Here is a 13,259-nt window from a genome sequence, read left to right as displayed (position 1 = left end):
CCAAGATTTTCTTTGAAAACAAAAATAGAAAAGTGTCAGAGAGGCGCAGAATAGAAGAAATAACAAGTGTCATGCACTAGGTCGGGAAAAGTCCGGAACAAAAGTGTTGAGTGGAGGGAGAAAGTAGATCGTTAAAAGGGATCAATACCGGCTGACGGTTTCCAAACGTCTTCAATGTCTACGGCTCTCACGTTCCCTGTTGTTCCTCACGGAATTAAGCTTGCCTGTTTTCTTCGCTCACTTGCGTCATGAATAAAAAATTCCTGTTGATTTGCAGAGTGCAAGCCGGTGATACACGTTGTCATGGATTCTCTTTCCCACGCCGATTCTTTGTTGCGAGTTATCGTTCTGATTGAACCTGTTTACCTGGCCTTTTGTGACATGAATTAGTCGATCTCAAAACCTAGGGCAGAGATTGAATTGATTTTCATCCAAAGAACTCGAGCTAAACGTTAAATATTTGTTTCCAAGATTCTCAAAGGTTTCTCAGCTTTGACCAGAGTTTTCAGAAGATACACTTTCGTCTTTGAAGCCGACATTTCTTAACCGCACACCACAGACGTCTATGCCCCGATTAAAGACAAATGTGATCATGTTGTTGCCCGAATGAGTTGGTGAAATAGCAGCAGAGTCAGGGATCACGAAACATTACAGTCTGCGAACCGGCCCTGAGGGTGAAACTGCTAAATGCACTGCCGATGTAATGGTATCATGGTTTAGTTAATGAGCCTGTTGATTGGTTTCGTTCCGCATCAGGTCCCGGCGGTGAGGGGGCACACCACGGTGAACAAGAGCAGTTCAGTATAGCTACACAGTTCAGAAGCGGAAAAGGTACTGCACTTCACCGAGTAGTACAACTTTCTTTACTTTATTTGGTGTTTAACGTCGTTTTCAACCACGAACGTTATATCGCGACGGGGAAAGGGGGGAGATGGGATAGAGCCACTTGTTAATTGTTTCTTGTTCACAAACTGAAAGCACGAATCAAAAATTTGCTCCAGGGGCTTACAACGTAGTACAATATATGACCTTACTGGGAGAATGCAAGTTTCCAGTACAAAGGACTTAACATTTCTTACATACTGCTTGACTAAAAATCTTTACAAACATTGACTATATTCTATACAAGAAACACTTAACAATGGTAAAAGGAGAAACAGAATCCGTTAGTCGCCTCTTACGACATGCTGGGGAGCATCGGGTAAATTCTTCCCCCTAACCCGCGGGGGGTGAGTAGTACACCGGTACCAACGATGAAAGGACATGCTTGGGACCAGCAAAATGTGTCCCTGCCTTGCAGGTGTCCTTTCACGGCAGGTACTGCATTAGTCAAGATTACAGAGAAAGGGACATCAGAAGGTTTCCCTTATTGAGAGGTGTCCTCTCATCGGAGGTGCCCGTCACGTCACAGGTACCACCGACGAAGACATCTTCTAGCGATCTCCCTCAGTCCATCCTTCCTACCAAGGGTGGACAATATACGCGACATTTCAAGTTGCAATTAACCCCGGGCCTTGCGAACACACCCAATAGGTAAAACAGATGTGTCTTGTTTTATGAGTTGAAAGTTATAAGATTTGGCTATACCAGTAGATCAAACGGGTACAAACAAATTAAATCTGAACTAGTTCGTTTACAGTAAAAACAAAATGTGTTCCTAATATAGCACCTCCAGTCCAGCATCAACCATGATAACAATTTGTTCTCTTCGACTATCCACGCTGTCTAAAGTTCTTTGACATGAAAGAATCTAATTTGTTCAGCCCGTTGTTTGTCTTAGCTGCATCGGAGGCTTAATTGCAAGATCTTATTCATGTTTATGCTCGGGGTTTCTGCGGGGTTTATGCTAGGAATTGGACATGCATAACGGACGCATTTAGAATATGATATGACCGATCGTTCTGCCTGGGAGTTGATCAAATGATTCATTAAGTATTCCACGGGGCGGTCAAGCCATGTTTACAATGACAAATCGATTGTGACAAATTACCCGGGCCATAGACTTCACACAGAATCGGTCAAGTGATGTATTTTGTGCCGATTCCAGTGAATCTTATCAAAAAGGATGAGAATTTATACCAGGATGTCTTTGTGCAGTTGACATCTGTAAGGTCCATGAGGTAATCTGATTATGTATAAATATGATTGTAAATGTGCATTTGCCGTTTTAGTCTGTATGTCAATTTTCCTTCACAGCACAAGGAATGTCATTTGGCGTCGCCAGTTAAATGACAAACCTTCTTTCAAAATTTTCCGAAAACTAAGTCGTCATTTCGGCAGATCTTACGAACCTTTTCACGATTGGACGAAGGGGACTCAAAGGACTACCTTAAGCTCCGGAAAGCGGCCGAAACGGTAACGGCCGTTTCAGCAAAATTTGCCAATAAAAAGTAATCCTACCAACATTCATGCCAAACCTTCTTTCAAAATGTGCCGAAAACTACGTCGTTATTTCGGCAGATCTGACGAACCTTTTTCACGATTGGACGGAGGAGACTCAAAGGACTACCTTAAACTCTGAAAAGCGGCAGAAACGGTTACGGCCGTTTCGGTCAAATTTGCCGATATAAAATTAAGTTATCCTAGCAACATCCCTGCCACTTTGGTTTCAGTCGTTGACAGACATAAACGTTTGTGACCACAAAGCTACCTCCAGATGCCGAATGTCTGTCATCCATCCTGGGAACAGAGGCAGGCAGGCAGTGAGGCAGGGAAAAGGACGGCGTCATCAGTAGAGAGGGCTCGGCATTCCACGCCACAAAGCAAAGCACCACCCTGCCTGGCCAATCAATGGCAGAGCCTGATGCCATTGTCCACGTTCGGGGATTCTCCAGCCGGGCAACCAATCCTTGATCAATATGCAGACCTTTTTTTCTTCCCCGCAGCGGTGCTGGTCAATTTAACACTGTTGTCACTCGATTTGACGCTCGTCATTGAACTCTCGAACGATTTCTTATTTTTGGCTGCTTGAAGAACTAAGAAGACCTTTTAATGTCATGGTAAGCCCCCCCCCTCCCCCCACCTTAGCTGACATGTACTGGTCAATTTAACACCGTTGTCACTTGATTCGGGCCGGGTACTTAATTAAGCGACGTGATTGAGCTCATAAGTGATTTCTTACTTGGTTGAATAAGACCAAGTTCAGTAATGGTAAAACTGTTGTTACTGTTTTTTTGGCTCACGTAAGTGTAGCCTATGCGATGCTAACTTTTGTCTGTCTGTGCGTGTGTATGTGTGTGATAGAAACTTTAACATTTGACTGAACACCGAAATACTAATTTTACCTGGTTATTATCCAAGCAACAGCTTCAAAGTATTGAAGCAATGATCAACATTTCGTCGGCACGTATGTAGTTAAAGTGTGTATCCAAAGAAAACGGGTGGTGGGGGGTTTGGCGGGGGTAAAATCAGGTGACTGGTTTGTGTCGTGTGTGGTATGTAGACCAGGTCAGGGGTCAAGGTTAAGTCAGATCGCGTGAAGGATTGTGGTATAGATACAGTTCTCACCCAGCTGCAGTTCGCCGATTCGGGGAAGACGATTTCACATTGTTCGGTTTCGTAGCCCCAGAAAAATAGATAAAGAAGATACCAAAGGAGATTTCCTACAGGTTGATCTGCACAGCGTGTTTCCAGTGTGTGCGCGAGGAAGCGCTGTCGAAAGCGCAGTGTCGATCTGGCAGTCGTGTCCCCGTAAGTAGGCTACAGACAGACAGATCTAGATCTAGTGTCTCCCACTCTTGCACCGTGTCACCTATGCTTACTGTGTGTGTGTGTGTATGTGTGACGGAGTGAATGAGTTTGTGTTACTGTTTGTCGATTTCTTACGGGAGCCTTGAAGGCTTCGCCTCTTGTTGGCTCACGTAAGTGTAGCCTATGCGATGCTAACTTTTGTCTGTCTGTGCGTGCGTGCGTGTGTGCGTGTGTGATAGAAACTTTAACATTTGACTGAACACCGAAATACTAATTTTACCGGGTTATTATCCAAGCAACAGCTTCAAAGTATTGAAGCAATGATCAACATTTCGTCGGCACGTATGTAGATAAAGTGTGTATCCAAAGAAAACGGGTGGTGGGGGGTTTTGGGGGGGGGGGGGGGGGGGTAAAAACAGGTGACTGGTTTGTGTTGTGTATGGTATGTAGACCAGGTCAGGGGTCAAGGTTAGGTCAGATCGCGTGAAGGATTGTGGTATAGATTCACTTCTCAGTTCTAACCGAGCTGCATTCGCCGATTCGGGGAAGACGATTTCACATTGTTCGGTTTCGTAGCGGCTCCAGAAAAAATAGATACAGAAGATACCAAAGGCGATTTCCTACAGGTTGATCTGCACAGCGTGTTTTCAGTGTCTGCGCGAGGAAGCGCTGTCGAAAGGGCAGTGTCGATCTCAGTGGCAGTCGTGTCCCCGTAACTCGTAAGTAGGCTACAGACAGACAGATCTAGATCCAGCGTCTCCCACTTCGTGTCTATGCTTACTGTGTGTGTGTATGTGTGACGGAGTGAATGAGTTTGTGTTACTGTTTGTCGATTTCTTACGGGAGCCTTGAAGGCTTCGCCTCTTGGTTTTTTTAGTGAGTCACTTAACGCTCCTGATTGAACTTGTGGGCACTTCTTATCTAGATGTTTCACGGAGATCAAGACAGTTCAATAATTCATAACTGAAAAAATGGTTGCGACTGCATCCGAACTGGGCACCTGACGCTACTCATTGCCGTTGTGAGTACAGTGTTCTTCGTGTTTGGATCCTTGAAGCACAACAGAGGCCATAACTTGTATGGGTGTGTCAGAGGGACGAAGGCTTTTAGCTATCTACGTGGCAAAGCACTTTCAACGAACTTACAAAAGTCAGAATCTGTTCTCCTTATTGTGACGTTCATTCGTATCAAAGACCTAGCTCACATCAGGGGCGGACCTAGGGGGGGGGGTTCCTGGGTGCCCGGAACCCCCCCCCCCCTCCCACCCCCCATCCGTTTGTTTTTTTACCTTGTTATCTTCCACGAGAGGCCTCCGATTGACCTAAAAAAATAAAATTCCTTCAGCATCTGGGGGGGCTTTGCCCCCCAGACCCCCCACCAGGGCTTTGCCCATGGACCCCACCGGGGCCTGAGCGGCCCCTGGACCCCTGCTCCAATTTGGAACCCCCCCTTATCCACAACTAGGTCCGCCCCTGCACATTCCAAAGAACTGTGACCAATCACCGAGCCAATAATAGAACTTTAAAAAGTCAGAAAGTGTTCTCCCTATTGTGACTTTTGTCGTATCAATTATAGACCTAGCTCACATTCCAAGGAACTGTGACCAATCAGCCAATAACTATATTCATCCAAATGCACGCCGAGGCCGAATCTGGTACTAACAATCCTAAAGCATACAGTTTCATTGTGTACGCAGCTGGTCGGAAGGGTTTTGGGGGAAATCAGTAGTTAAAGAAGGCCTCAGCCGACCTACGCTGGTATGTGATACCGGGTCTTAGGAAACTGAATGAGCATTCACCACAGAGCGGCTTTGTCCAGTGGACACAAAGTTGTGTGTCCTTTCCATGTTCTTGGTACCAACCCTCACAGGAATAATGTTCTCATAAAAGAAAGCCAGAGAAAAAGAAATCGCAGGAAAGAAAGAACGAGACAAAAACAAAGAAAGGCAAAGTTGAAAAGGAAACATTTTATCATACATTGTTTTGTTTTGTCGTCTAAGAAATCAAATCAACTAAAATGACTTGAAATGCGATATGGCATACGGGGAAAAAAAGGTCCTATTCCCTATGAGTTGAAGCTAAAAACAATCTTGAAAAGAGAGCACAAAAGTGTGACCTTATCCCAAGCAAACAAAAAATGAGATTAACAATTCATTACCAGAGACGTTGCCGACAAAAATTTATCAGTTTACAGCATCTGACGCAAGTGGTGGCCTCGATCAGACGATTAGTTCACAAGGAAATGATACTTTGGAGAGAAAAAAGATAAAGAAAAAATCTCTTGCTTGCAGTTTATCATTGTTTTGTTTTTTGGATTAGGACATAAAAACTTGGGTCATCCAAGTATAAACGGAGTGGCTACAACATTTAGTGCAACGTCTTTTACTTTGAATACTAAAATTGTGTGCGTTCATTGTATATATATATGTCCATCATTTATGGATTGGCTACATACAACATTTGGTGCAACGTCTATTACTTTGAAGACTAAAATTGTGTGCGTTCATTGTATATATGTCCATCATTTATGGCCCGGATTGGCTACATACAAGTTACAACATTTGGTGCAACGTCTATTACTTTGAAGACTAAAATTGTGTACGTTCATTCTATATATGTCCATCATTTATGGATTGGCTACAACATTTAGTGAAACGTCTTTTACTTTGAAGACTAAAATTGTGTGCGTTCATTCTATAATTATATGTCCATCATTTATGGATTGGCTACAAGATTTAGTGCAACGTCTATTTCTTTAAAGACTAAAATTATGTGCGTTCATTGTATATATGTCCATCATTTATGGACTGGCTACATACAACATTTGGTGCAACGTCTAGTTACTTTGAAGACTAAAATTGTGTGCGTTCATTGTATATATGCCCATCATTTATGCAAACTTACACCGGCACATAAAATCGGTGTAGAAATTTTTTTCCTCTGAATCCTTTAAATCTATAGCTCCCGACATGTACGATTCTAATGGCGTCATGGGGGATCATGAATAAGATTGGCATTTCTATCACTGAACAGTGAGCAGATCCAAAAAAATAGAACCACTCTCTTTTCTGTCATGGCGTAATCGGTTCATCGATTTTATCCCTTTCCCTTTTCATGATGCCATAGAACAGAAATAGCAATCGACATGGAACTGGAAATGAAAGATAAACTGAAGGGAATAGAGAGAAAGAACTCCATTGACAAAAGAAAGCATTTCTAGGGCCAGTCAAACACCGTTCAACTTTGCCGCATGCAACTCGCTGTATGCAGTGCGTCGAATCAAGTTGTGTAGCTTATTTTGCTCAACCTGTGACGTCGCGTGTGACGAGTGGCACTCAGTTCATCCTCAAAACGAAGCGGGACGGATTCCATCAACAGCTTTGGTCGAAAAATTAAACGCGCTTATCAAAATGCCGTAACATGTTTAGCTGTACGCGGTGTTGAACGTACCCATGTGGCAGCGGTCCTGAGACGGTCGGGACAGTTGCACACAAGTTGCCCAGAACTTTTGTGCCGTCTTGGTCGTGTTGTGTGTGTGTATAACATCATTGAATTTATCATTACTTTTGTGTACGGTACGATACCTGCACATGTCTGTAAGTTCGTCCACGTCTTTGTCTGAGTGTATCACAGGTAAAGTTTGTGCTAAGATTCTATTCATGGTAGGCTACTGCTTACGGTTTGGTAGCTGAAAGCGAAATAGCGGATATTTGAAAAAATTCAGCGGGCCAAAGTTTAAAACTGAGACTGACTATGTAAGAGAAAGAGAGAGAGAGAGAGAGAGAGAGAGAGAGAGAGAGAGAGAGAGAGAGAGAGAGAGAGAGAGAGAGAGAGAGAGAGAGAGAGGGGGGGGGACTATAAAGCGCGTGTGTGTTTGTGCGTGCATGCGCGTGTGTCAGTGTATGATGTGTAGAGATTATAGAGAGCTTTAATATATGCGTGTATGATATGCGCGCGTGTGTGTGAGCGCGTATGTCAGTGTTCGATATTTTGGGCAGCCTTAATTAATTTTCTTGTAGTGCCAGATTGTTGTTGTTGTTGAGAGGGGGTGGGGGTACCTGGACGGGCATTCAAAGTTAACATGATTGTGGCCGGGAAACTTACAGTGCTCAACGGGGCATTTAGTTCGGTTTCTGCATGGTTACTTCAAAGAAGACTTGATTAATCACAGCATGTAATGTCGGCTCAAAGAGTACGATTCTGATCAATGCCTCGCCAAAAACCACGATTATTTTACTTGGCTGTAATAGTTTGTTCATCCGTTCTCTTGAACATGATAAGACCCTATACCCAGCAAGCTGTGCTGCTGCCGAGCTGATGTCCAGGTCTTTGTAACTTAAACATGATTTTCCGCTGATTCTTGCCACACACACACATACACACACTAAAAGATCAATATCTGGTGTCAGAGTAATTAAAACTGGAATAAAGATCATGCAGTCAGTGAACTAATGATCTTACCGTTGAAACTGATGCAAAAAGAGCATTATAATCATGGCAAACAAGAACATAAGCATATAACCTGCCTCAGCACATTAGATCGGTAAACAAGCAAAACAAAAGCTGGTATTAAGCCTATGCGACTGAGTAAATGGATGATCTCAGTTTTCCTCAAACTGTCCAAAGAAATAAGAATGTTTCTATATCAAGAGCTGATAACAGGTTTTGCACGCATCGATCAATGGCCTCACAGCAAGAGTGTGAATTGATGTCGACACAAAGCTTATTTGCTTGCGCTGAAATGTCTTTCCAAACTCGTCACATGGGGTCGGTCTTTCTTAGCCTGACTCAGCCTCTGATTTACAATTTTGGAAACGTTCTTCGTGACACTTCGATGCACTTTCCTTGAGTAAACAGTTTTATTGACACAAAACTCAAATATAATTGTAAACCCGTAATTATATCATGGACAGCCCCCTCTCTCCTGACTAATTCGCCGCCCCCATTCCAGAGGGTAATCATATATATGTCAGAGCTCTCCGAGACACCCGTTAACAGTCACCACCAGCAGCGCAATCAGGCAATAGGCATGAGTAAAATTTCCACAACAGGGCAGATTGTTTTTAGTTTTTTAGTTTTTTTCTGAGGGGGGGGGGGGGGGGGGGGGGGGAAGGGTCTTTTTTGTTTACCTACACCTGCCACGTTACTCCTGCCTCATTTTTCAACGGTGACGATTTTCAACTACAGTGGAACCCCCCTTTTAAGACCTGCACAAATCTGAGAAAATCGGGTCTTGAAAAAGATGGAGTCTTAACATGGGGCTAAATTGACAGATGTTATTGACAGAAGATCTGAAAAATCAAGTTCTTAAAAAGGGAGAAGTCTTAAAATGGGGGACCATTAAGAGGGGTACCACTGCACAGTGATACCTGTGACGAAGGAACAGCCGAAGGTATAATCTACATTGCAGGTGGAGTTCTTTCATAACAGGTACCCAGTCCAAACACTCCTTGTAATGTATCAGCTCAACTGCTTAAATTTTTTTTAAAGCAGAAAATCGTTTTTTAACATGATTGCGGCAGCCAACACCACATGCTGTGTCTCTCACGCCTTCTTGTGGACTCTGTGCAAAGAACTATTGATGTGTAACAGTGAAAACCTGACACATAAGAAGAAACAAGTCGCGTGAAGCGATATAAAAACATTTAGTCACTCTGTTGGCCTGAAACTGAAAGATCAACACTAAAAAATTTTTAAAAGCCAACACCCAGACTACATGTACTAATTAAGGCTTCGCTAGCCTTAACCAAAAAAACTGAGACGGGGTCCAGCTCGTCTCCGCAAAAAAAGGCGAACGTAGAGCCTAATTACATATTTTCTTAAATTGTGAGTACATTTTCAGAGTAAACATGGCATATCTATATATTTCTGGATTCAGGAAATGATATTAAAGAATAAGGTGAAACTATTTTTGGATCGATTGCTAAAGTTTAATTAGAATTTTGCAATTTTTGACGACCAAACTCATTAAATAATGTTTAATGTCCAAGCTGAAATGCAATCCTATAGTCCGGGCTTCGTCGAAGATTGCTTGACCAAAATTTCACTCAATTTGAAATTTTTAAAAATGAGGGTGTGACAGTGCTGCCTCAACTTTCACTAAAAGCTGGATATGACATCATCAGACATTTATCAAACAAAGGACAAATTAGTCTGGGGTTATGGAAGAATTCTTGTATGTAAAGTTTCATGAAGATGGTTCAATTAGTTTTCGCGGAATCGCTCTACACTCACCACCATCACCACCACCCTCGTCTGATTCCCAGTTTATTTTAAAACATTTAGTCAAAACTTGACTGAATGTTAAAATTAGCAAGCGTTAATAACAAAAAAATATAGTGTGTCTTCTTTGCATTACATTAATGCTTTCATGGGTATTGAGGTGGAAAAAAAGGCCAACCTAAGAAACATGGGAGAGGTCTGAACTAATACAAATAATGAAATTACTGCCTTGTGACTCAAAATAGATAAATGAAAGTGAAAGAGATGTTATCAAGAGTCTACAGCTTAATAACGAACACCACAAAAAAGGAGGCACACATGGATAAGCACACACACACAATCATTCACTTGTTGTGCAATACCCCTCCCCCCCTCCCCCCTCCCAGATGGCTATTCTGTGTTTTGTTTTTAACACCTAAATAAGGAACTTAACAAAGCTGCACTGACACAGCCCCTACCACCCTCCCCCCCCCCCCTCCACATGAAAACACTGACACTTACAGGCAGGCACGCCAATTCCCTTCCTTGCTATGCAAACATGAAATCCCCTCAATTTTGTTTTTATCACTCTGTGTCATTGATTACTTTGCAAATTGCTGGGGGAACAAACATGCCAACACAGGAGTGCAGGACTAGGAAAACTACTCAGGGCAAACTGCATTCCAGTTGCACTGCTAATCTTGATTGCCTGGACAAAATTGGCGTGAAATGTTTACTTGCAACTTCCATCATTACATGACTTCAATAAATATGAAGCTGTTTCATAAAATTATATTGAAAATAGATATATTCTGTTATGGAACACACACACACACACACTTGACTCAAATTCATTCAAACAGTAAAGCCATCTACAAAGTGTTTTCATATTTAATCAAACGCTTCTGACACACACTCATACATATCATAAACATACAGCTATACCTAAACAAAAAACCACATGAAGCACAGTTATTATTGGGAATAACCAAATTTGATACACACACAACAACAAATCATCTTGTTTTCATTTTGGTCACCCTGATGAGCTTATTGTTCTGTCTAATAGCCATTTTCCGGAGTCGACGCCAGTAACTGTAATCTTCAGGATTGAGTTCACTGAGGTCGGGCGGCTGACGATCAAGTCGTAATTCCCACAACCACTCTGGGTATTCTGAGTCTGGCTTGAGTTCTGGGTCTGTGCCAGTGGTGTAGATGTTAGCTCCGCAGCAAAATCGAGTAAGTTTGTTGGCATCCGTTTCCACCTCCAGCTTCGCTTTCTTCACTGGCTGGGCGCTCATCTTGCCACCTGCACAACAAATGAAGAAATTAACAACATATATTATTATTAGAAAAAAAGGTAGAGAAGTCAAAAAGGGAAACGGTAAAGGTCAAACTCCACCTATGCAGCTTCAGCGGCACTACACCACGCAACAGACTATGACGTCATGATGCATGCCTAGCCTGGAGGCTGGCGCACACAGCGTCAAAGCCGCTTTTGTCATTTGTTTTGCTGCGAGAAAAACAGGGGATCTTACCTCGAGTTGACATTAACTTGTGCAAGTTCTCTCCCTTAAAATGTGCGATACAAAAAGAATTGCTGTGGTTTGTGAATGAAGTTAAATTGAGCATTACTACCAGGACTTTCAACAAAAATCGATTTTTGTTGTTAAAAAAAAAGTGATTGACATGTAAGAAAGCAAGTTTGAAAAAAAAAAGTATAAACAGAAGAAGAAAAAACTTGACTAAATGTAAAAAGTGAGATCCATTTGGGGACTGAACCCAACAGAGCGCAAAGTCTTATCCATTGCACCACGGAGGCAACTGAAGAAAGACAACACCATGAAATAAATATAAAGTTGAACGCATGAATGCGATCTCGCAGCAATTGAAATCTTTCGTGATCAGTGTCTGCTATTTGTACAAAAATGGCTGTGTTTAAAACGTAACGATAACCTTAACTATGCATGGCATGAACACACCTGGGAAGCATTTATTCATATATGGCCGTCTACAAGCATTAACAAAATTTGACACGAAGATACACCTTCCTCCTTTGACAAAAGAGTGGATTGTGTCCCTTCAACTACTTTGCTCGGATTGGTTGGCTGCCCCGCAACATGCGCAAAAATAGGATCGATTCTATTTTCAAGCAGCACTGTCGCGCAGCTAAATACATTTTTTTCCATGGCGCTACACGTTGCATGAAGAAACAATTAGTCGCGTAAGGCGAAATTACTACATTTAGTCAAGCTGTGGAACTCACAGAATGAAACTGAACGCACTGCATTTTTTCACAATGACCGTAGTCCGCCGCTTGTGCATAACGGAGTGAAACTGACGAGCCTGTTCAGCGCGGTAGTGGTTTCGCTGTGGTTTCGTTTTGCACGCTTTTCTGTACCTCTCTTCGTTTTAACTTTCTGAGCGTGTTTTTAATCCAAACATATCATATCTATATGTTTTTGGAATCAGGAACCGACAAGGAATAAGATGAAATTGTTTTTAAATCGATTTCGGAAATTTAATTTTGATCATAATTTTTATATTTTTAATTTTCAGAGCTTGTTTTTAATCCAAATACAACATATTTATATGTTTTTGGAATCAGGAAATGATGTAGAATAAGATGAACGTAAATTTGGATCGTTTTATATAAAAAAAAATTATTACAATTTTCAGATTTTTAATGACCAAAGTCATTAATTAATTTTTAAGCCACCAAGCTGAAATGCAATGCCAAAGTCCAGCCTTCGTCAAAGATTGCTTTACAATAATTTCAATCAATTTGATTGAAAAATGAGGGTGTGACAGTGCCGCCTCAACTTTTACAAAAAGCCAGATATGACGTCATCAAAAGTATTTATCGAGAAAAAGAAAAAAACGTCCGGGGATATCATTCCCAGGAAGTCTCATGTCAAATTTCATAAAGATCGGTCCAGTGGTTTGGTCTGAATCGCTCTACACACACACATGCACAGACAGACACACACACACACACACATACACCACGACCCTCGTCTCGATTCCCCCTCTATGTTAAAACATTTAGTCAAAACTTGACTAAATGTAAAAAACAGGCAAAGTACTCATCATAATCCGACGCACCAATAAATCGATCACGCTTTGACGCTTCGTCAGCAACGGCCATAACCAACACCACCATCTCAACCACCACTACCATAAAACAAACAAGACAAACAAAACAGTCAAACAAAGAAAACACTTCTTTTACGCCCATATTGTTAACATTGAAAAAAGTAAAATTCCCACAGCCCCAGTCCCATGTCTTGTCTTTGTGTCAAGATGTTTACTCTGACCAGTGATCTTGACCTGAACCATAAGAACTTGACTTAGTACAAGAAGAATGAA

General features: G+C 42.0%; 1 protein-coding gene across 1 annotated transcript in view; it reads right to left on the bottom strand.

The window, feature by feature from the left end:
- The window catches only part of LOC138958754 (cAMP-dependent protein kinase type II regulatory subunit-like), a 3,593-nt gene extending 2,947 nt beyond the window's left edge, over nt 1-646 (bottom strand). Inside the window, exon 1 of the mRNA XM_070330041.1 lies at nt 1-646. This exon is cut by the window's left edge and continues 502 nt beyond it. The gene's annotated coding sequence lies outside the window, so the exon portion shown is untranslated.
- Between the last annotated feature and the right edge of the window lie 12,613 nt (nt 647-13,259).

The sequence above is a fragment of the Littorina saxatilis genome, linkage group LG1 (assembly GCF_037325665.1).
Source record: "Littorina saxatilis isolate snail1 linkage group LG1, US_GU_Lsax_2.0, whole genome shotgun sequence".
Lineage (NCBI taxonomy): Eukaryota > Metazoa > Mollusca > Gastropoda > Littorinimorpha > Littorinidae > Littorina > Littorina saxatilis.
This window is presented reverse-complemented; position numbering and strand designations above follow the sequence as displayed.